The 22,245-nt window shown below is 43.3% G+C and overlaps 1 long non-coding RNA gene across 1 annotated transcript in view; it reads right to left on the bottom strand.

Annotated features, from left to right (window-relative positions):
• Window positions 1-17,186, bottom strand: part of LOC119965639 — a 70,000-nt gene extending 52,814 nt beyond the window's left edge. The window contains exon 1 of the long non-coding RNA XR_005460586.1: window positions 17,105-17,186. This is a non-coding gene — a long non-coding RNA (uncharacterized LOC119965639). The remainder of the gene's footprint in view (window positions 1-17,104) is intronic.
• Between the last annotated feature and the right edge of the window lie 5,059 nt (window positions 17,187-22,245).

Here is a 22,245-nt window from a genome sequence, read left to right as displayed (position 1 = left end):
TTCCCACTCACATTGACCACATGAGACACTGACCCTGACTGGGCCACAACCCGTCCTCCTAACCAAGGCAAACCTGAGGGAAAGTTACAGACCAAAAATGGGCCTCCCACCCGGAACAACATGTCGCCCCTCTGCTCTCACCGCTGACTCTTCTGGGAGGTGTGACCTGCCTCCATCCTGCCTGCCAAATTTCGAAACACAAGATCCAATCAGGTACTCAACCGACTGCCTATGAGCAGCTCAGCTAGTGTAACCCCCATGGGTGAATGTGGAGTTCAGCTATCATTTCTCCAAGCCAAATATTCCCAACCTCTCTTCTAATGTATTCTCATAGCTACAATTCTTTGTTCCTGGAATCATTCTTGTGAATCTCCTTTGTACTCCCTCCAATGCCTTGACATCCCTCCTCAGGTATTATGCCAACAGCTGGACACAATGTTACCTAATGTCTTTATACAAGTTCAACAACAACACAAATTAGCCAATCTGTGGTAAAGTGGTTTATCGGATTAATTTTTAATGGCATTCTTGAAAGTTTGGACAACTCTCTCAGCCAGACCATTCAACACTGGGGGATAATGGGTTGTCCCCATGTGTCGTATGCGATTGGCTCACACAATGTCTGGAAATCACCGCCGGTGAAGGGGATGCGATTGTCTGAAGCAATTGACTCAGGAAGCCCATGAATGGCACAGACATGAAGCAAGGCATCTACTATGGCTGCCAATAGAGTAATCCCCATCTCTTAAACAGATTGCCACTTTGACTGGTCCTCTACCGCCACCAAAAATATTGTGTCCATAAATGGGTCCGCATAATCAATGTGGTCACTGGTCCACAGACAACTTGACCATTTGCATGGGTGAAGGGTGGTGGAAGGCAGCAAAGATTGCTATATTTGGCAAGGATGGCACTGTTGTATTCATTCTCCAATGGTTTTATCTATGCTTGGCCATCAAACGTAACTCCATGGCAACAGCTTCATCTTTATCTGGCCTGAGTGGGTGCTATGCAGCTCTTGAAGGAGGGGACCCCTTGCCTGAGATGGGTTGACCACCCATATCCTCACAGAACCACGTCATTTCACATGTCAACTTGCCCTGATGCACGAAAGAGGGCCTTCTTGCAACACTAACCAGTCTATAACATTCATTTAACCTTTGAAAGAATAGGGTCTCCTTGGGCCCAGTTGTGAATGTGCCTCATGGCCACTGGCAGAGTGTCTTGAAAGTTTTCAGCTAAAATGATCTCTCGGGTTACAGGTAGTAGCAGAATACTCTTAGGTAGGGCAGACGACTTAATGCATTTGTGTTAGCAATTTGTGTCCCAGGCCAGTGCTGAAAAGCATAGTTATAAGCTGCCAACAGTAAATCCCAGAGCTGCACCCTCGCCGAGGTTATGGGTGGTGTGGGCTTATCTGCCCTTAACAGGCCCAGTAATGGCAATGTGGTCAGTCACTATGTCGATCCATCGACCATACACACGCTGGTGGAATTTCTGTGCACCGAATATAACTGCAAAGCCCTTCTTCTCGATCTGAGCATAGTTTTGTTCTCCTTCAGAAAGAGTCCCTGAGGCAAAGGTGAGGACATTCTGAACCATCTCCCACTAAACCTGCCCCTGTACTGTAAGGGACGCATAACATGACAGCACAATTGGGTTCCCCAGGTCAAAATGCACCAAGAAATTTGAAGACTGTAATGCTTGCTTCACGACTCAGAAGGCTTCCTTTTGGGCTCTCTACATTGCCACTGCTGATTCTTCCAGGATGGCTGGTGAAATTGTGCCGATGTTGTGGCGAAATTAGAAATAATCTTTCCATAATAATTGACCACAATGAGGAAGAATTTAAGCTCGATGACATTTTTGGGTGCAGTGATGACTTGTATAGCCTTGACCTTTTCTTCCCTGGGGAGCAATGCATTGACAAGAAATCCTAGGTACGTCACTTCTGAGGCCTCACGGGTTTATTTTTCATGCTTTAGGCGGACCCCTACATCACAAAACCCCTTTAGTACTTCCTCTAGGCTAGCCATGTGTTCTTAGGAGCGGTGAGGTAGCACAGTGGTTAGCCCTGCTGCCTCAGAGTGCCATGGACCCAGGTTCAATTCCTGCATTGGATGACTGTCTTTGTGGAGTTTGTACTTTGCCTGCGTGGGTTTCCTCTGGGTGCTCCAGTTTCCTCCTACAGTCCAAAGTTGTGCAGGTTCGGTGGAGTGCCCATGCTAAACTGCCCCTTAAGTGTCCAAATATGTGTAGGTTAGGTGGGGTTATGGGTTATGTTGGTAAGGTAGGTGAGTGCATGTAGGTAGGGTGCTCTTTCTGAAAGTTGGTACAGACCCTTTCGACAAAATGGCCTCCTTCTGCACTGTAGGGGTTCTATGTTATATGTTCTGGTGCACTGCTGGTCACTAGCACGTCAAAAGGGTAAACCATAACCGTGGGAATTCCCTGGAGGAGAGTTTACAATGTTCACCAGAAGATAGCCTAGGTTGAGACAATGCCGAATGGCAGTCTAGTATTCTGGACGAAGCCTTTGTGGGTTTTAATTATAAAACATTTCTCAGACACCTCATTCAACTCTAGTTACAGATAGGCATGTCTGAGGTCCAATTTTGAATAGGTGAAGCCCCCTGTCAGATTCGCATAGTGTTCCTCCGCGTTCCACATTGCGGGACAATCGGATACTGATTGACCTGAGTAGCTTGATTTATTGTCATCTTATAGTCCTCACAAATCCTTATCGACAAATCAAGTTTAAGGACAGGGACTATTGGACCCACCCACTCTGAAAACTGGACAGGCTTGATTATACCCAGCTCTTCCAATCTCTGCTTCAACCTTCTGTTGCAATGTTTATGGCACCGGTCTGGCTTTGAAGAACTTGAGTGTCAAATTTGGATTGACATATATCTTGGCTTTTATGCACTTAATCCAGCCCAGTTCCTTTTGGAAGACATCTACATACGGTCTTTAGACATCTTGGAGGATACCCTTAGATATTTTGAAGATTTCCAGCCAGTTGAACCTAATCTTCTGTAACCAGTCTCTTCCCAACAGATTGGGTCTATGTCTTTCCATGACAACTAAAAGCAGATTGGCCCCCTGCCCTCTGTATGCCATTGGGTTATTGGCTGTCCTGAGGATCTTCAAAATTTCCCTGGTGTACATTGAAAGCTTAAAGGCTGTGTCCCTGCACAAAGATATTGAAAAGTTTGCTCACCCACTACGGTCACCAAAGCCCTGATGTCGACTTCCATTTACCCTTCAGGCAATTTCAATCAGAGCCGTCTTATTCAGTGGGACTGCATTCAACCGTCACATTGCATGCTGTTCTTCAGAGCTCTTCTTCATTATGTTAATTGGCGTTGTAGGCTCGCACGGCAACGTGCTTGCATGTGCCACCTTCTGGTACATCAGAAGCACACAAACTCCCAAACATGGCAGGTTTTCTGGGGATTGTGTTCCTCAGAACGATAGCAGGCATCCTCCAATTCGGGTTGATGCTCACTCCTTCACGCTCCTTGCGTTCAAGTCCTGTCTCAAGGACCATGTTTGGTTTTGCACTGTGCCCGTTGATCCGGCTACAAACCTCACAACCATACCTGTGATGATCGGAATACCTTGCCCCTTTAAGAGGCTTGTGATGATCGGAATACATTGCCCCTTTAAGAGGCTTGGAACCCTGGGGGACTCCGCCTCTGGCTACGCCCCCTGGGAAACAGTACTTAAGATGAGACTCCATTTTACGAGCACACTTCTCATGGAGGCTGCCATTGTTCACTGCTTATTAAAGCCTTTGATTACTGACCTAACTTTCGTGTCGTAATTGAGAGTGCCTCAATACCGCTCCAAATCTGGTCAGCCATGCTTTGGAGCTCAGTGGCGCCTTTTTTGGCACACTCGGTTGTCTGAGGCACCAAGATCGCTTTTTTAAATGTAATTGTGGTCTCCACCAGAATTTTCTTATGGATCCCAGAAACCAGCCGATCTCTCAACATGTCACTAAGTACAGTCCCGAATTCAGTGCTCAGCAAGCTGGCAAAGTCTAGTTATGAAGTCTGAAACAGGTGCTTTATGGCCCCTCACTGCAGAGTTCGAGGGACTTGAGTTGTAATGTTCTTTAGCCAATTTAACTATCTGGTCAAATGTCTTCAAGTGAGATGCCTCTGGGAATGTGTGTTTCCAAATCAAATTATACATTTGGGGTCCACAAACTGTGAGATGCATCACCTTCTGCTTTCCCTAACCTGTGATCTTATTGGAGGTAAAAATAAGAAACCATTCGATGTACTGACTTCAATCCTGGGTCACATGGGTCTAGTTTACCAATGATGAGTATTTTCATTCATGGTTTAAATAATTCCAACTCTTGCTGGAGTTTCTTTATTTTCTCAACTCTCCTCCTTACCTCCTCGATTCCTGACGACTGTCAGCTGCCATTGAAAACTTTTACCTCATCGTCAGTGTGGTTGCTTGAGACATATACTGGAGGCTTCCAGTAGTTAACAATGTTGTTTACTGATGAAAGGCAAAGGCAGTTAAGTAACAGGCACAGAATACAATGCAACAGGCCGTATCACTTTGGTTCCCTGGCCCATGCTCCTGGGGTCCTGCTCCCAGGATCCCATGCAAACTCCCCATTGGCTGAGGTTCGCCCGCTCCCATGTGATTGTCCCCAAGCCATCCACATAGTCCGTGGGGCCCATCCCCTTAAAGAGCTCATGCTATCACATCCGGCCGAGAGCTTGCCACTTACCCTGTATAATCATGGACAGGTCAGGGTGGACAGGTGGGCAGGAGGGCCCCCCGGGGAAATTGACTGGGTCCTGCCTGCAAACATGGCAGCCATAAAATTCTGCCCATGAGACATGACAGCTGGCCTGTGAGAGTTCACTCCAAATACAGCGATTGGAACAGGAGGGTCAGCATCATTCTTTTCAGGTCTCACCTTCCACTCTCTGCCGACTCACCTGAAATCCCAGCCATTGTCGCAGAAGAATGGGCCCTTTCTGTTAAAATGGCCCATTTCCCCTGGAAAGAAACAGACTGCTTTAAGCAGAGGGATGCTTGACTTAGAAGGAAACGGTTGCTATGGAAGGGAAAAACGATGGCAGCTTAAGTAGAAAAGAGGTGGATAAATATGACGATGTTGTGATTTTGCGGATGGAGAGAATACAAAGTGGATTTAAACCAAACTCCTGGGAGATAGACCCTGGAAGCAAATGAACCCCAAACACCCAATAAACCCTCAAACAGATGAATCAGTGTGAAGCTCTGGCTTCAGAGAATCACAGAAAAATACACTGCAAAAAAGGTCCTTCGGCCCATCGAGTCTGCAGCAACGCATGAAAGGCACCTGATCTGCCAATCTTAATCCCATTTGCCAGCTCTTGGTCCTTGGCCTCAAATGTTAAGATCAAATGCTCATCAAGGTACGTTTTAAAGGATGTGAGGCAACCCGCCTCTACCACCCTCTCAGGCAGTATGTTCCAGACCGTCACCACCTTCTGGGTAAAAATGTTTTTCCTCAAATCCCCCCTGAACCTCCCGCCCCTCACCTTGAACTTGTGTCCCCTTGTAACTGACCCTTCAACTAAGGGGAACAACTGTTCCTTATCCACCCTGTCCATGTTCTTCATAATCTTGTACATCTCGATCAGGTCGCCCTCAGTCTTCCTGCTCCAGCAAAAATAACCCAAACTTATCCAATCTCCCTTCATAAATTAAATGTTCCATCCCAGGCAACATCCTGGTGAAATGCCTTTGCACCTGCTCCAGTGCAATCACATCCTTCCTATAATGTGATGACCAGAACTGCACACAGTACTCCAGCTGTGGTCTCATCAAGGTTCTATATAACTCCAACATGACTTCCTTGCTTTTGAAATCTATGCCATGATTGATAATTGCAAGTACACCACCTGTCTTTTTCACTAGCCCATTAACCTGCCGTTCTGCCTTCAGAGATCTATGTATAAACACATCAAGGTCTCTTTGTTCCTCAGGACTTCCCAGTGTGGTGCCATTCATTGAATATTTCCTTGTTAAATTACTCCTTCCAAAGTGTAACACCTCATACTTTACAGGATTAAATTCCATCTGCCACTTTTCCGTCCATTTGACCATCCCGCCTATATCTTCCTGTAACCCAAGACTCTCAGCCTCACTGTTAACCACCCAGCCTATCTTTGTATCATCCACAAACTTACTGATCCTACCCCCACATAGTCATCAAAGTCATTTATATAAATGCCGAATAATAGGAGACCCAGCACAAATCCCTGTGGTACACCACTGGACACTGGCTTCCACTCACTAAAGCGGCTGTCTGTCATCACCTTCTGTTTCCTACAGCTCAGCCAGCTTTGAATCCACCTTATCAAGTTACCCAGTATCGTATGTGCATTTGCCTTCTTTATAAGTCTCCCATGTGAGACCTTGTCAAAGGCTTTGCTGAAACCCATGTAAACTACATCAACTGCACTGCCCTCATCTGCACACTTTGTCACAGGCTCAAAAAATTCAATCAAATTTATTAGGCATGACCTCCCTCTGACAAAGCCATGCTGACTATTCCTGATCAAACATTGCCTCTCCTAGTGGAGGTAGATTCTCTCCTTCAGAATTTTCTCCATTAGTTTCCCCACCACTGACATGGGCTGCCAAATAACTTTAATTGTTGCTAATTTGTAACTGCATGCTGGGCAGACAATAGATTGATGGTGGATGAGATAATATATGTTTTAGCTATATGCTAGTGTGTACGTAACTGTTCTAATTTATCTCTGCTTTTACACTAAACTAAACCACTTGAAGGGAGATTTATGTATGGTGTGAAATCTGATGCTAAGTAAACAATTAATTATTTATACTAAGCTACTTATTTGCATTGCTAACTGTACCCCCGCCAAATGTACAAATGCTCTCTCCCTGGCTGCTGAAATGTGGTCTGCTTTTCCAGAGATAATGGCCAGTCAAGACGTAATTGATTTTGAAGTAGTCGGGTCCCAACAGTATCCATTGTGCCAGGCCACTCATGCGTTTCCAACAAAAACAGACATCCTGACTAACTAATGTAAAGTTTCATTCAACATTGAATGTCTGTGCTGTCACTGGGATATTTTTGGTTAATAACATGTTTCTGGGAAAAGCAACTTGCTGACAATGAACGGCAGGGCACAGGTGAACAGGATAATATCTAGTGGAAAGGACAACCCAAGGAGATGGCTCAATATCGCCAATCTTGCATTGTTAATTACCCCCTCAGTATCTGAGAAGTAAAAGTGCATTTAGACTCATGCCACCTAGCAGGTACCACACCATTCTGGCTGCTTTCCCCCGGTCACCTTGTAGGTGGCAGAGCTCATTGACTGAAGGCGACATTGAACCACTAAAGTTTTAAATTAGGGATGTGGTGCCATTTACACTTGAAAAGGCAGAAGTATTGCATAGTACTAAACCCGCACTAATAATCAGCTTGAAACAACTCTTCAATGTCATGACAGACCAATGGAGAGGCTTTCTGAGGTTTGAATTATCAGCCAGAGTTATCCAATGAGTGACACTCACCTGCTTTTGCGCCAGAGCCCTTTTCAACGATATACCCGATTCCCTTTTGAAAATAATTTCCATTGTTCATTCACACATAAGAACATAAGAACATAAGAACATAAGAACTAGGAGCAGGAGTAGGCCATCTGGCCCCTCGAGCCTGCTCCGCCATTCAATTAGATCATGGCTGATCTTTTGTGGACTCAGCTCCACTTTCCGGCCCGAACACCATAACCCTTAATCCCTTTATTCTTCAAAAAACTATCTATCTTTACCTTAAAAACATGTAATGAAGGAGCCTCAACTGCTTCACTGGGCAAGGAATTCCATAGATTCACAACCCTTTGGGTGAAGAAGTTCCTCCTAAACTCAGTCCTAAATCTACTTCCCCTTATTTTGAGGCTATGTCCCCTAGTTCTGCTGTCACCCGCCAGTGGAAACAACCTGCCCGCATCTATCCTATCTATTCCCTTCATAATTTTAAATGTTTCTATAAGATCCCCCCTCATCCTTCTATATTCCAACGAGTACAGTCCCAGTCTACTCAACCTCTCCTCATAATCCAACCCCTTCAGCTCTGGGATTAACCTAGTGAATCACCTCTGCACACCCTCCAGCGCCAGTACATCCTTTCTCAAATAAGGAGACCAAAACTGAACACAATACTCCAGGTGTGACCGCACCAACACCTTATACAATTGCAACATAACCTCCCTAGTCTTAAACTCCATCCCTCTAGCAATGAAGGACAAAATTCCATTTGCCTTCTTAATCACCTGTTGCACTTGTAAACCAACCTTCTGTGACTCATGCACTAGCACACCCAAGTCTCTCTGAACAGCGGCATGCTTTAATATTTTATCGTTTAAATAATAATCCCGTTTGCTGTTATTCCTACCAAAATGGATAACCTCACATTTGTCAACATTGTATTCCATCTGCCAGACCCGAGCCCATTCACTTAACCTATCCAAATCCCTCTGCAGACTTCCAGTATCCTCTGCACTTTTCGCTTTACCACTCATCTTAGTGTCATCTGCAAACTTGGACTATTACTGAAGTTAAACTCACTGGCCTATAATTTCCTGCTTTCTGCCTACCTCCTTTTTTAAACAGTGGCGTCACGTTTGCTAATTTCCAATCCACCGGGACCACCCCAGAGTCTAGCGAATTTCGGTAAATTATCACTAGTGCATCTGCAATTTCCCTAGCCATCTCTTTTAGCACTCTGGGATGCATTCCATCAGGGCCAGGAGACTTGTCTACCTTTAGCCCCATTAGCTTGCCCATCACTCCCTCCTTAGTGATAACAATCCTCTCAAGGTCCTCACCTGTCATAGCCTCATTTCTATCAGTCGCTGGCATGTTATTTGTGTCTTCCACTGTGAAGACCGACCCAAAAAACCTGTTCAGTTCCTCAGCCATTTCCTCATTTCCCATTATTAAAACTCCTTTCTCATCCTCTAAAGGACCAATATTTACCTTAGCCACTCTTTTTTGTCTTATATATTTGTAAAAACCTTTACTGTCTGTTTTTATATTCTGAGCAAGTTTACTCTCATACTCTATCTTACTCTTCTTTATAGCTTTTTTAGTAGCTTTCTGTTGCCCCCTAAAGATTTCCCAGTCCTCTAATCTCCCAGCAATCTTTGCCGTTTTATATGCTTTTTCCTTCAATTTGATACTCTCCCTGATTTCCTTAGATATCCACGGTCGATTTTCCCTCTTTCTTCCGTCCTTCCTTTTTGTTGGTATAAACCTTTGCTGAGCACTGTGAAAAATCGCTTGGAAGGTTCTCCACTGTTCCTCAACTGTTCCACCATAAAGTCTTAGCTCCCAGTCTACCTTAGCTAGTTCTTCTCTCATCCCCTTGTAATCTCCTTTGTTTAAACACAAAACACTAGTATTTGATTTTACTTTCTCACCCTCCATCTGTATTTTAAATTCCACCATATTGTGATCGCTCCATCCGAGAGGATCCCTAACTATGAGATCATGAATCAATCCTGTCTCATTACACAGGACAAGATCTAGGACCGCTTGTTCCCTCGTAGGTTCCATTACATACTGTTCTAGGAAACTATCGCGGATACATTCTATAAACTCCTCCTCACGGTTGCCTTGACCGACCTGGTTAAACCAATCGACATGTAGATTAAAATCCCCCATGATAACTGCCGTACCATTTCTACATGCATCAGTTATTTCTTTGTTTATTGCCTGCCCCACCATCTCGTTACTATTTGGTGGCCGATAGACTACTCCTATCAGTGACTTTTTCGCCTTACTATTCCTGATTTCCACCCAAATGGATTCAACCTTATCCTCCATAGCACCGATGTCATCCCTTACTATTGCCCGGATGTCATCCTTAAATAACAGAGCAACACCACCTCCCTTACCATCCACTCTGTCCTTCCGAATAGTTTGATACCCTCGGATATTTAACTCCCAGTCGTGACCATCCTTTAACCATGTTTCAGTAATGGCCACTAAATCATAGTCATTTACGATGATTTGTGCCACCAACTCATTTACTTTATTCCGAATACTACGAGCATTCAGGTAAAGTACACTTATGTTGGTTTTTTTACCTCTGTTTTGAATCTTAACATCTCCAGTTTTATTCCTTTTGTTATTACTGGGCCTATTCACTGTGCTCCCCTCAGTCACTGTACCTTGTACTGTCGCCCTTATGGATTTCTGACTATGTCTTCTCTGCCTTGCACTTTTCCCCTTACTTCCTTTTGTTTCTGTCCCTGTTTTACTACCTTCCAACTTCCAGCATTGGTTCCCATCCCCCTGCCACATTAGTTTAAACCCTCCCCAACAGCTCTAGAAATACATTTCTGATCACCAATGCTCACTGCATCAAATATTAGTGTCCTTATCTCCCCTCTGATTCTTTTATCAATTACCTTACATTTCTGTCACTTGATTTTCTACCCTCCTATTAATGGAAAACAATTTGTCTTGCTTACTCTAACAAAATCCTTCATTGTTTTCAACAACTCTCTTAAACCTTCCCTTAACCTGTTCTCCATTGTCTGCAACACCACTCAGTCCATATCTACATTGTTCAGTAAACAACTATTCTCCTCAACACATTTTTCTCTTTAAATTACTTTTAATAGCAATGCACATCTGTTTGTCTTTTTATTCTTTCATGGGATGAGTGTCACTGGCTAGGCCAGCAATTTTGTTGCCCATCCCTAATTGCCCTTGAGAAGATGGTGATGAGCTGCCTTCTTGAACTGCTGCAGCCCATGTGGTTTAGGCACTGTTAGATAGAGAGTTCCAGGACTTTGACCCAGCGACAGTGAAGGAACAGTGGCATAGTTGCAACTCAGGATGGTGAGTGACTTGGAGGGGAACTTGCAGGTGGTGATGTTCCCCTGTTTCTGCTGCCTTTTTCCTTGTGGTTGGCAGAGATCATGGGCGCGATTCTCCGCAAATGCGGAGAGTCGTAAAGGCTGCCGTGAAACTGGCCGTGTTTCACGGTAGCCTCCGCGCCCCCTCCGGGGACCCGATTCTCCCCCCCGGTCGGGGCTACCAGCACGGCCCCGTGAAGAACGGCATCGCGGGCTTAGCGACGGTCGCTAAGCCCGCGCACCAAGCGTCACGGCGGCTGACGCGCACGATGACGTCAGCCGCGCATGCGCGGACAACGTCATAAGAACATAAGAACATAAGAACTAGGAGCAGGAGTAGGCCATCTGGCCCCTCGAGCCTGCTCCGCCATTCAATTAGATCATGGCTGATCTTTTGTGGACTCAGCTCCACTTTCCGGCCCGAACACCATAATCCTTAATCCCTTTATTCTTCAAAAAACTATCTATCTTTACCTTAAAAACATGTGATGAAGGAGCCTCAACTGCTTCACTAGGCAAGGAGTTCCATAGATTCACAACCCTTTGGGTGAAGAAGTTCCTCCTAAACTCAGTCCTAAATCTACTTCCCCTTATTTTGAGGCTATGTCCCCTAGTTCTGCTGTCATCCGCCAGTGGAAACAACCTGCCCGCATCTATCCTATCTATTCCCTTCATAATTTCAAATGTTTCTATAAGATCCCCCCTCATCCTTCTAAATTCCAACGAGTACAGTCCCAGTCTACTCAACCTCTCCTCATAATCCAACCCCTTCAACTCTGGGATTAACCTAGTGAATCTCCTCTGCACACCCTCCAGCGCCAGTACATCCTTTCTCAAGTAAGGAGACCAAAACTGAACACAATACTCCAGGTGTGGCCGCACTAACACCTTATACAATTGCAACATAACCTCCCTAGTCTTAAACTCCATCCCTCTAGCAATGAACGACAAAATTCCATTTGCCTTCTTAATCACCTGTTGCACTTGTAAACCAACCTTCTGTGACTCATGCACTAGCACACCCAAGTCTCTCTGAACAGCGGCATGCTTTAATATTTTATCGTTTAAATAATAATCCCGTTTGCTGTTATTCCTACCAAAATGGATAACCTCACATTTGGTTATCATGCGTCATCACGCATATGCGTCAAACCCGCGCATGCGCGGGCCGTCATGCCCCTCAGCCGCCTCGCGGACTGATCCTGCGGGGCGGCGGAGGAACAAAGAGTGCGCGGGTATCGGACCCGCTGCCCGCAATCGATGCCCACCGATTGCGGGCCCATGCCACCCTTGGCACGGCCGTGGTGCGGCCGTGCCAATCGGTGCCATGGTTGTCTGGGACGGCACTTTGCGGCTGTTTTCACGAACGGTGAGAGCAGATGTGTTTGCGTTCATGAAAACGGCCGTAAAGGCCTGGGAACTCGGCCCATCGGCCAGGGGAGAATCGCTGTTCGCCGTAAAAAACAGTGAGCAGCGATTCATGCCATGGGGCGGCTGTGGGGGGGGAGAGAATAGCGGGAGGTCGGGAAAAATGTCGGGAAGGCCCTCCCGCTATTCTCCAACCCGTCGTGGGCAGCGGAGAATCGCGCCCCATAGCTTTGGAAGGTGCTGTCCAAGAAGCCTTTTGAGTTGCGACAGCGCATCTTATAGACGGTACACACTGCTACCACTGTGCATCTGTGGTGGATGGAGTGAATGCTGAAGGTGGCAGGCGGGGTGCCAACTCAAGTGGCTTGCTTTGTCCTGGATGGTGTCAACTTTTTGAGTGTTTTTGAGCTGCACTCATCCAGGCTAGGGGAGAGTATTCCATTACATTCCTGCACTGCTAGTCACAGTATCTATATAGCTAGACCAGTTGGGATTCTGGTCAATAGTAACCCCCAGTTGTTGGTGGGGGGATAAGCGATAGTAATCCAATTGAATGTCAACGGGCAATGTTTCAATCCTCTCTTATTGGAGATGGTCTTTGTCTGGTACTTATGTGGTAAGAACGTTACTTGGTAAATTCCAGTGTAGAATCCAATTGCCGCAACACTTTCATATATTGCTTAATGGGCTCACCATTTCCCTGACATCTCTGATGGATGTACACCATTTGATCATCACACTTTTCTTTGGCCCAAAGTATTTTGCGAGAGTATGTACTGCTGTATCAAACATGGATGGATTTTCAATGAGCTGCTTGAATATTCACTGGTCTTTACTCGGAGACAATATAAAAGTATTGCTTACTTACGATTGCTGCTACTTCTGTCACATCCCTGTAAAGTGGATTTGGATTTGTTTATTGTCAGGTGTACCGAGGCACAGTGAAAAGTATTTCTCTGCGAGCAGCTCAAACAGATCATTAAATACACGAAAATGAAATAAAATAAAAAGAAAATACATAATGTGGCAATACAAGGTACACTATGTAAATACAAAGACACAGGCATTGAGTGAAGCATACAGGAGTGTAGCATTAATCAGGTCAGTCCATAAGAGGGGCGTTTAGGAGTCTGGTAACAGTGGGGAAGAAGCTGTTTTTGAATATATTCATGCGTGACACCAACCAAACGACTACACAATGCCTTTCAAATATATGTATCAGAAAAAGTTTGAGCTATGCTCATTCACATGCATACATGTCTGCAACCTTAGTGAACCAGCAACAGCACAAAAATCATTTTGTCTGGTTAGCTGGCTCAGGATTACTGGAGAACTGAAGAAACTTGTCAACTTTCAAGCACATTACAGAAATGTCCTGCTCGACGTAGCGATGCTCTGTCTATTACCAGCAAAGTTATTTCCCAAGTATGGGAGTAGACTGTTACAGTCAGATTTACACAGATGAAACAATGAGGGCCACTGGGAACTCTTCTAGTCAAGTGCTTTTGAGTGAAACAGGTCAATCACTCCCCCTCTCCTTTTGTCTGTATGTATCCTTCCTGCTCTCAAAAGCTGCACGTTTCCTTGCTTTTGCTTCTATACATGCCTTTTTCTATCTCTCTCATTACCTCTAGTTTGTGTCCTTTGTCCTGGTTCTGCTCTGGTTCCTACAGCAGTTTCAGTGTGGACAAGTGCTGGTTCAGAGCACAAAGGGGTCATTCCTTAGCCAATTTCCCTACGGTGAAAATATATACTCACAGTGTACCGCACTTTTGAAACAAATAGCTACCTTTAGAAAAGCACCATGACTAAGGCTATTGGAATGAAGCAACTTGGTCTAAAAGCCAGAGAATAAAGTTCCACAATTCTATGTATAGTTGTGAAAGTATTTAGCCAACCGCAGGTGCATTTACATTGCAGCTACTAATCTCAGACTGGAAGCTTCGGTTCAGCTTCCAATCAGACAGGTCTGTCTTTACTTTAATTGGTTCCTGTCAGGCTAGAAGTCAAATCAGCCTGTTACGCTAATCGGGGCAAACCAAGCCCAGGTTGGACAAAAGACAAAGAGGCTGGCATATTTTACTGACTCCTCATGAATAGAGAGGACCAGTCAGAAGCTGTTTGTTTTCACAATGAGGCACTCACTCAGCCCAGAGCGGGATCAGCACACATCAATCTGTCAGAAATCCAGGGGAAGTGTAAGAATGTTCCCAGAAATTTCCCCAAAGTTCTGAAGCAGTATAAGTGGGGCAGCTGTCCCCTAACTTTGCCCCTGCATTCAGAGCAGAATCTGCTACTGAGTCTTCAAACCTGATAGATCAGTAAAGATCTGACATCGGATGCTGCCATTTGGAATGAGTATTGATCACAAATCATTGAGACACTCAACAAAAGTCATCACAGCTTCTCCAATTTGTGCAAGTGATCATCCGTGTTTGGCAGTATCGGCATTAAATGCGATCATTAGGCATCAAATCAATCAGGACAATATCATGCAGCTTCCTACATGTTATAATGGAAGAAATAAACAAATATTATCCCCTATTTTCAAAACTTTTCCCAAGAACTTGCTTCATCCGTTCCATTTCAGCTGGCGTGTCACACATTCCTTCTGATCATTTTCCAAAAGTGTACTGACTCCACCAGGATCATTAACTCTGGGGAAAAACAAGAGATGCTACACTGGGGATGGAGGTGGGGTGGTGTGAGAAAGGGATGGTGTTGGTGGTGGTGGAGTAAAGAAAGTTTACAATTTAAATAACAAAGTAAACATGGTACCATTGAGAAGTAACTGTGCATTGGAAAGCATCCATGAAGTATAAATGCTAGCAGCTCCCCAAGGCTACCTTTGACAGCATTTCCCAAAGCTAGAAAGACAAGGGCAGCAGATACATGGAAAGACCATCACTTGCACGTTTCCCTCCAAGACATACACCACTCTGACTTGCCACTATAATCGCTGTTCCTTCACTGTTGCTGGGTCAAAATCCTGGAGCTCCCTCCCTAACAGCCTCCATTTACTTGGCTGCTGTTCTTGAGTATCTGATCACTGGGATTTCTGAGCTAGTGGACAATGTGAGCTGGGACAAGAAGACCCGCATCATTCTCCTGCACCTGCAGCTTCAATGACAAGGAGCTCAACAAGCTGCTGGGAGGAGTCACTGTAGGTCCTGCCCAACAACCCAGTAAGGTTTACACCTGAAGGGGAAAGATCAGAAAAAGTCAAAATATAAGGTAAATAATGTTCCTGATGGTGGGGGAGTCCAGAACTAGGGTCATGGTTGAAGGATAAGGGGTAAACCTTTTAGGACTGAGGTGAGGAGAAATTTCTTCACCCAGAGAGTGGTGAATCTGTGGAATTCCTGCTGCAAAAAGTAGTTGAGGTCAAAACTTTGTGTAATTTCAAGAAGGAATTAGATATAGCTCTTGGGGCTAAAGGGATCAAGGGATATGGGGGAAGGCGGGATCAGGATATTGAACTTGATGATCAGCCATGATCATAATGAATGGCAGAGCAGGCTCAAAGGGCCTACATACTATGTTTTCATGAATGCTGGATGTTGCTCCCTTATGAAATGAAAATCGCTTATTGTCACAAGTTGGCTTCAAATGAAGTGACTGTGAAAAGCCCCTAGTCGCCACATTCTGGCGCCTGTTCGGGGAGGCTGGTACAGGATTTGAACCATGCTGCTGGCCTGCCTTGGTCTGCTTTCAAAGCCAGCGATTTAGCACTGTGTGGTGTGGGAGGTGGGATCAGGGAAGTACTGAAGGGGAGTTGGGTTGGGGGCGGGGGTAATGGTTACTACAGGATTATGGTTTTTATCCATGAGTTGGGTGGTGACTTGTTTATTTGAAACACGTATTGACACTGGGGTGGTGATAAGGTTAAGGTGCTATTGTAATTGTATTGTACATTTCACTTAGTGAATAAAATAAAACTGAGCAAAGGTGACATTTTGATCTCCTCCCAAATGGCTGTTCGAACTTTAACAACGGTTTTCTTGGGGGCAGAAGGGAAGCCCTCCTGCTAAAATTGCAGCTGGGTCTGAGACTTTGTCGCCCTTCCTCAGAGCAAAATTTAAATGACCTGCATGTCCCTTTGAAATTATCAATGTCTGACTTAAACTTGTTCATGGGGCAGGAAGCCTTTCCATATAATATTTCAGGTAAATCAAGATGGAGGAGGGGGGATTAAAGGATTGTGTCAGGAATGCTCATTGTACCACCATCATCCTCCACCCCCATGCCCCATCCCGGCCCCTACCATTAATGCCTGGCTGCACTATTCTCACTGTGTGATTTAAACCATCCCCTAATGTGCTAGTGTGAAGTATAAAACAGTCTTTTTTTCACAATTTCTAAACTCAACAAAATAGAAATGAAAAATGGCAAAGGTAGATGGAGAATAAAAGTGTCTTAATGTTATCAGTGATGGATTAAGCATTATGTACACAATAATCCTTTACAGCTACAGTGCTCAACCAACAAACCTTCTATTTTACACTTAGTGAATAGGTGTAAGACTAGGTCATCTATAGAGTCTTTTGTTCATGGTTTGAGAAACAGCCAAAGTCATGTGCTTCTTGTCACTGAGCTTTAAATCCCCAAGGTATACAAAGGCTGGATGTGCATAAGTTCAGCCAGAGCTGAAAGCAGGAGTCAGCTCACAGACTGAATTTCAGCCAGAACTTCCGTATGAGAAAATACAAATTAAACACAAGAATGATTCTTCAACAAAATATGATAATGTACCTGTGTACAGGTCCTGGCAAGTATGCACCCCCAATCACTTTAAGATGTTGAGATTTTACCTGTCAGCGATATAAAGCATTGGCTCCATACTGCTTGCAAACTTGCCTCCTGGGGCCTGTGAGAAGGATGATGTAATTCTGGTGACAGTCAGTCTTTAATTGCTGCAGTGAAAAGGCTTGTTATATTTCTCCAAGCTCAGCAGCTGTGAAGACAGCACAATAGACCTTCACAGAGGAATTCCCTTACACGAAACCTAATAATTCCTATTTTGTAGCTCTTAAGTAAAAGTTCTCCCAGTGCAATGTGAATTGAATCGTAAATCAGATACAAACATTGAATCATCTTATTTCATGAAACAGCACTTCAGCTACAATGCCTCTGTATAGCCATTGATTATTTTGCTGCTTTTTCTGCTCTTCCATTGTAAGAGGCTCTGTTTAGACTTTTGCGCCCTAAACATTAGCCTGACTCCCACAACAGGCATTGGTTTACTGATGGTACTTAGTTTCATTTCCACTGTGCATTGTACAACTTGTGCTGCTAATTTCCAAGGCAGCCTCAGTGAACTCCTGTCCTGATTTCTGCCAACTTCTGCATTGTTCAGAAATGAAAGCCAGGTTGAATAATAACACAATCATTATTATACCCACAGATACTCTTTTAGGTAATAATCCTACATTCCTATTTAACTATTTTATATAGAATGTGAATGGACTTATCACCTGAATATATTCTTCAGCTTAATACCACGTCCCCCTTTGGCTGCTCTATATATAAGTGCACCATCTATTTAAAGCAGACTGAGCTGGAAATGCCCAAGTACCCAATTATGCTTGCCCTTATTCACTAGCTCAGTGACAGAAGATTTCTTAAATGGAATTTCCCACAAGAATTGACGATACTCATTAGCTGTAGAAACGAACTTGATCTAAAACTGGACAATATTCTGGAAGCAAATAAATCACAACGATGCCATGCAACTTAAACATCACCACATTTATTGGAGAACTTAATAAAAAACATTACTGTAAGTATATTCTTTGGAAATCAAATCGTATATGAACAAGGAGCTCATTGTTCTGCGTACAGTCCAGCCAGATTGTTACATATATGAAACTGCTTGGCCCAAGACCGTAAGAAACTACAGAGAGTCGTGAACACTGCCCACTCCTTCACGCAAAACCAGCTCCCAACCTTGACTTTGTCTACACCTCCAACTGCTTGGGAAAGCGGGTGGTATAATCAAAGACCCCCTCCCACCCGGGTTATTCTCTCTTCCAACTTCTTCCAATGGGTAGGAGATACAAAATGCTGAGAACACGCACTAACAGGTTCAAAATCAGTTTCTTCGCCGCTGTTACCAGACTTCTGAATGGCCCTCTTATGGACTGAACTGATCTCTTCACACATCTTCTCTACTGAGTAGTACTACACTCCGTATGCTTCACTCAATGTCTGTGTCTATGTATTCACATATGTTTGTCCTATGTTTTATCATGAATGGAACGATCTATCTGGACTGTTCGCAGAATAACATTTTTCACTGTACCTCAATACACGTGACAATAAATCAAATAAAATCAGTTCATTGTTCTTATTAGTTAAATTGGTAGTTTGAAAAAAAAACTTTTAGTTCGAATCCATAAAGTTAATTTCAGATAATTAAAAGTATCAGAGTCAAATCGGATTTAACACCAATTTGAATGGAAATGGCACAATGCCACTGCGATGCATGGTTCTTCCAGTCTTGCCCAACAAGTAAATAATAGGGCAGAACTTCCAATCAGCAGCGATACCTCGCACATGATTGCTGGCTGCAGAGATCATTACGTACTTACTTTTTGCACCATTCCAGCAAGAACCTCCAATCCCAGCTGGAATAATGAAGCTTCACTGCAACAACCCAGCGAAGACTGGCAAAGAGGAGTAGTGCAAAGGACATGGCCCCTTTTTAACAATATCAGCTGCTATATTCAGGTAAGTTTATAAAGGTCCCATATCTTTCAGTGGGGTTAGTAGTGACTGAATGAGTGATTGGATGGGTGACTGGTTGCATTATTTTAGAAACGATTGTTTTGCCTGTTTTCCCACCTATTACTACAACCATTTTAATCATATTGGTTAATTGGTGCTTTTCTTTTGTGTTTTGCAATGGAACCATTTAAGTGGCTATGGGCAAAGAACATGGGACAGGGGTTAATTGGATATCTCAAGGTATTGACACAGACATGATGGACTAGATATCCTCCTTCTGTGATGTAAGTGTCTCTGATTCCTTAGTTAACTAACTTAGAGTAGGTGTGCTTTTGTTTGGTACAACTAGCTCCACCGGTTTTTCATCTGCACTTCAATGGAATGCCCCACTGAAGCCAAGCTAGTTCAGATCTTAACACTGATCTGTGTTGACAGAAGTATCCCAATTACTTACAATATAAATTACTTACTATTTATGATGCTGATCATTTCATGGCCTCACATTTTCATGTTGGACATGGAGAAAAGAAACGCATCTCTTTGGCATTCAGTTAGGAAGAGCACATTTTGGAGGCCATGGCTCTCAGGCAATGTGATGTTCCATCGAAGAATTCTATAAATAAATTTAATAGGAAGTTGGACCAGGTACTTAAGAATGAGGCACTTGGAGGGTTATGAAGAAAAGGTCAGGTGTGAGAACCATTCTTTCAAAGAAACAATACAGGCTTAGTGCCCTTAACCAATCCCACATCATTAATTCCTGACCTCAATTACTCTTTAAATGTGATTTGATGATCAGGAGAAGGGATTTTACCTCTCAGAAAAGGAGGTAAAATTGGACAGTAAGTTATTCCAAGTATACCCCAGCCACTTTGAGTAGGTTTGAGAGGTGCTGTGCCCTCAGCCGTGAAAGGAGTGTGACACAAGTGAAGGCAAACTTTAAAAAGAATAGATTAAAATAAATGCAAAAATAGATTAATATATACAATAATAATAATATTTATTGTTACAAGTAGGCTTACATTAGTACTGCAATGAAGTTACTGTGAAAAGCCCCTAGTCACCACACTCCGGCGCCTGTTCAGGTACACTGAGGGAGAATTAAGAATATTCAATTCACCTAACAAGCACATCTTTTGGGATTTGTGGGAGAAAAATGGAGCACCCAGACACAGAGAGAATGTGCAGACTCCGCACAGACAGTGACCCAAGCAGGAATCGAACCTGGGACCCTGGCGCTGTGAAACAACAGTGCTAACCACCGTGCTACGGTGCACAAATATAGATCAGATATTTCAATTCTGCTACATCATTTCAAATATGTTTTCAAATGTGTTTCAAATAATATCAGGAATTTTGTTATTATATACACAAACCATTTAAGAAATTTACTGCAACAGTTGGCAACCTGCATTTCTTATTTCAAAATATAAAAATTATTACAAATGATTTAATGATTAACACTTATACATTTCCAAACAATGAACTTGATTCATGTATCTTTAATGCACAGAACACTGCCTTCTTTGTCTATGTGTTTCCTGATTGCACAGTATTAAACATCTTGGTGTTTGAGAGCTGAGAGCTGTTGTAGATTTTCTAAAAAAAACCTTATTGGTTCTGAAGTAGTTTGTTAACTGAATTTACTGATGTATCATTTGAACTTCCAGTATCCACATGCACCCATGCCTTCAACACCCTCTTCCATGTCATGCAGAGGCACACAAGTGCGGATTCATACACACTTGTATGCGAGCACAGATACATAATTGCATGAAATACTGGTGATTAAATTGTGCATAAAAGTTAAAACAGCCCAGAAATGGAAAGTTTCTAGTAAGCAAGCAGAAATGTCAAATCTTGGAAAATGTAAGTACAATGGAAAATGTGCTTTTTAAACTAGGAAATATCCAGTATCAAAGGTTTGGACTAAAATGGTGATTTACTACGTCAACAAAAAAAGAAAATCTGTGTCTTGTCAGATTAACATTAATTTTCCCTCAATCAGTTATATTAATGAGGTCACATTTGCCAAAATCACTTGTCCTGAAAAGCTCCTTTTCATATTAAAATATTAGTCAACCGTAACCTCCCTCAGGCAACTCGTAATGCGGCCACAATTGAATCACTCACAGGAGTATGTTAAGTGAAATCTAAAGTATTCATACATATGCATCTGTTGATTATTTTATGAGGAGGTCTAATTGCTTCATAGTTTCACCGCACTTAATTTAATTCAATTCAATTTTTGTTTCCAGATTGGAAAAAATGACTCATCTGTCTGCTGAGCACAATTTTAAATGAAAGCAATTCGTCCAAATTGTGTCATAAAATAGATTTCTAAATACTATTGGGCAATAGATAATAGTTTCGTCTTAGAGAAACATATCTTGGCAGCCACTATGTCTGGTATAATTATTGCAAAATTCTAAAATGGCTGTTGAGACTTGTAACCCCCATCTTCTCCACCCATGCTCCTATTTGTTGGCCTGCGAGGCATGAATTGGAAAACATCTGGAACCTACACATTTTGTTTTCTTGTGCAGTAACTTTCTGATCAGGGATCTCAGTATAATGAAATGTTAGGTATGAAATATATGGCCACAAAGACAAAGGCAAATTGCACACACTCCTTTCAACAAATACTGCATTGTTTACTTTTCAAATGCATCTTTATACTCATCAAGGCATATCAATGTGAAGGTTGAATTATCTTCCCATTTCAAGCATCCCGCATTCAAGTAATCAGCAGGTGTTCCTGAGTTAAATATAGCATATCTGGCTCCAGAGTAACGTTTCCCCCTATTCTTGCTTACCAATATGTTTACCCACCAAATCGAAAAGAAGAGTGTCTTGTTATGCTCTTGGCATAGCATAAGCGGCTTCCTTGATGTTAACTCTGACAAAGGAAGGTTCAGACATGGAGATAACTTCAACACGTTTATTAAACTATTTACAATTCTCCTACTCGGGTTCACCACGACTGTTAATCCTTCTATAGCTACTCAGACTGACAGACCAGGCTGCTACAATCCACATGGTGGGTGTAATGTTGAATCAATCCTGTGTCTGTACTCACTGAGTGTCTCCACTGGAAAGAGGAAGATCATGTGTGCTGTGTCCTTTATATATGGGTTGGTGTAATGCCCCCCTGTGGTAGTGTCACCTATGTGTGTATCGTGAATGCCCATTGGTCATGTCCTATCTTACTGACCTCTTGGTTGAG

The sequence above is a fragment of the Scyliorhinus canicula genome, chromosome 5 (assembly GCF_902713615.1).
Source record: "Scyliorhinus canicula chromosome 5, sScyCan1.1, whole genome shotgun sequence".
Taxonomy (NCBI): Eukaryota; Metazoa; Chordata; class Chondrichthyes; order Carcharhiniformes; family Scyliorhinidae; genus Scyliorhinus; species Scyliorhinus canicula.
Note: the sequence above shows the minus strand (reverse complement) of the source record. Positions and strands in the feature narration are given on the sequence as shown.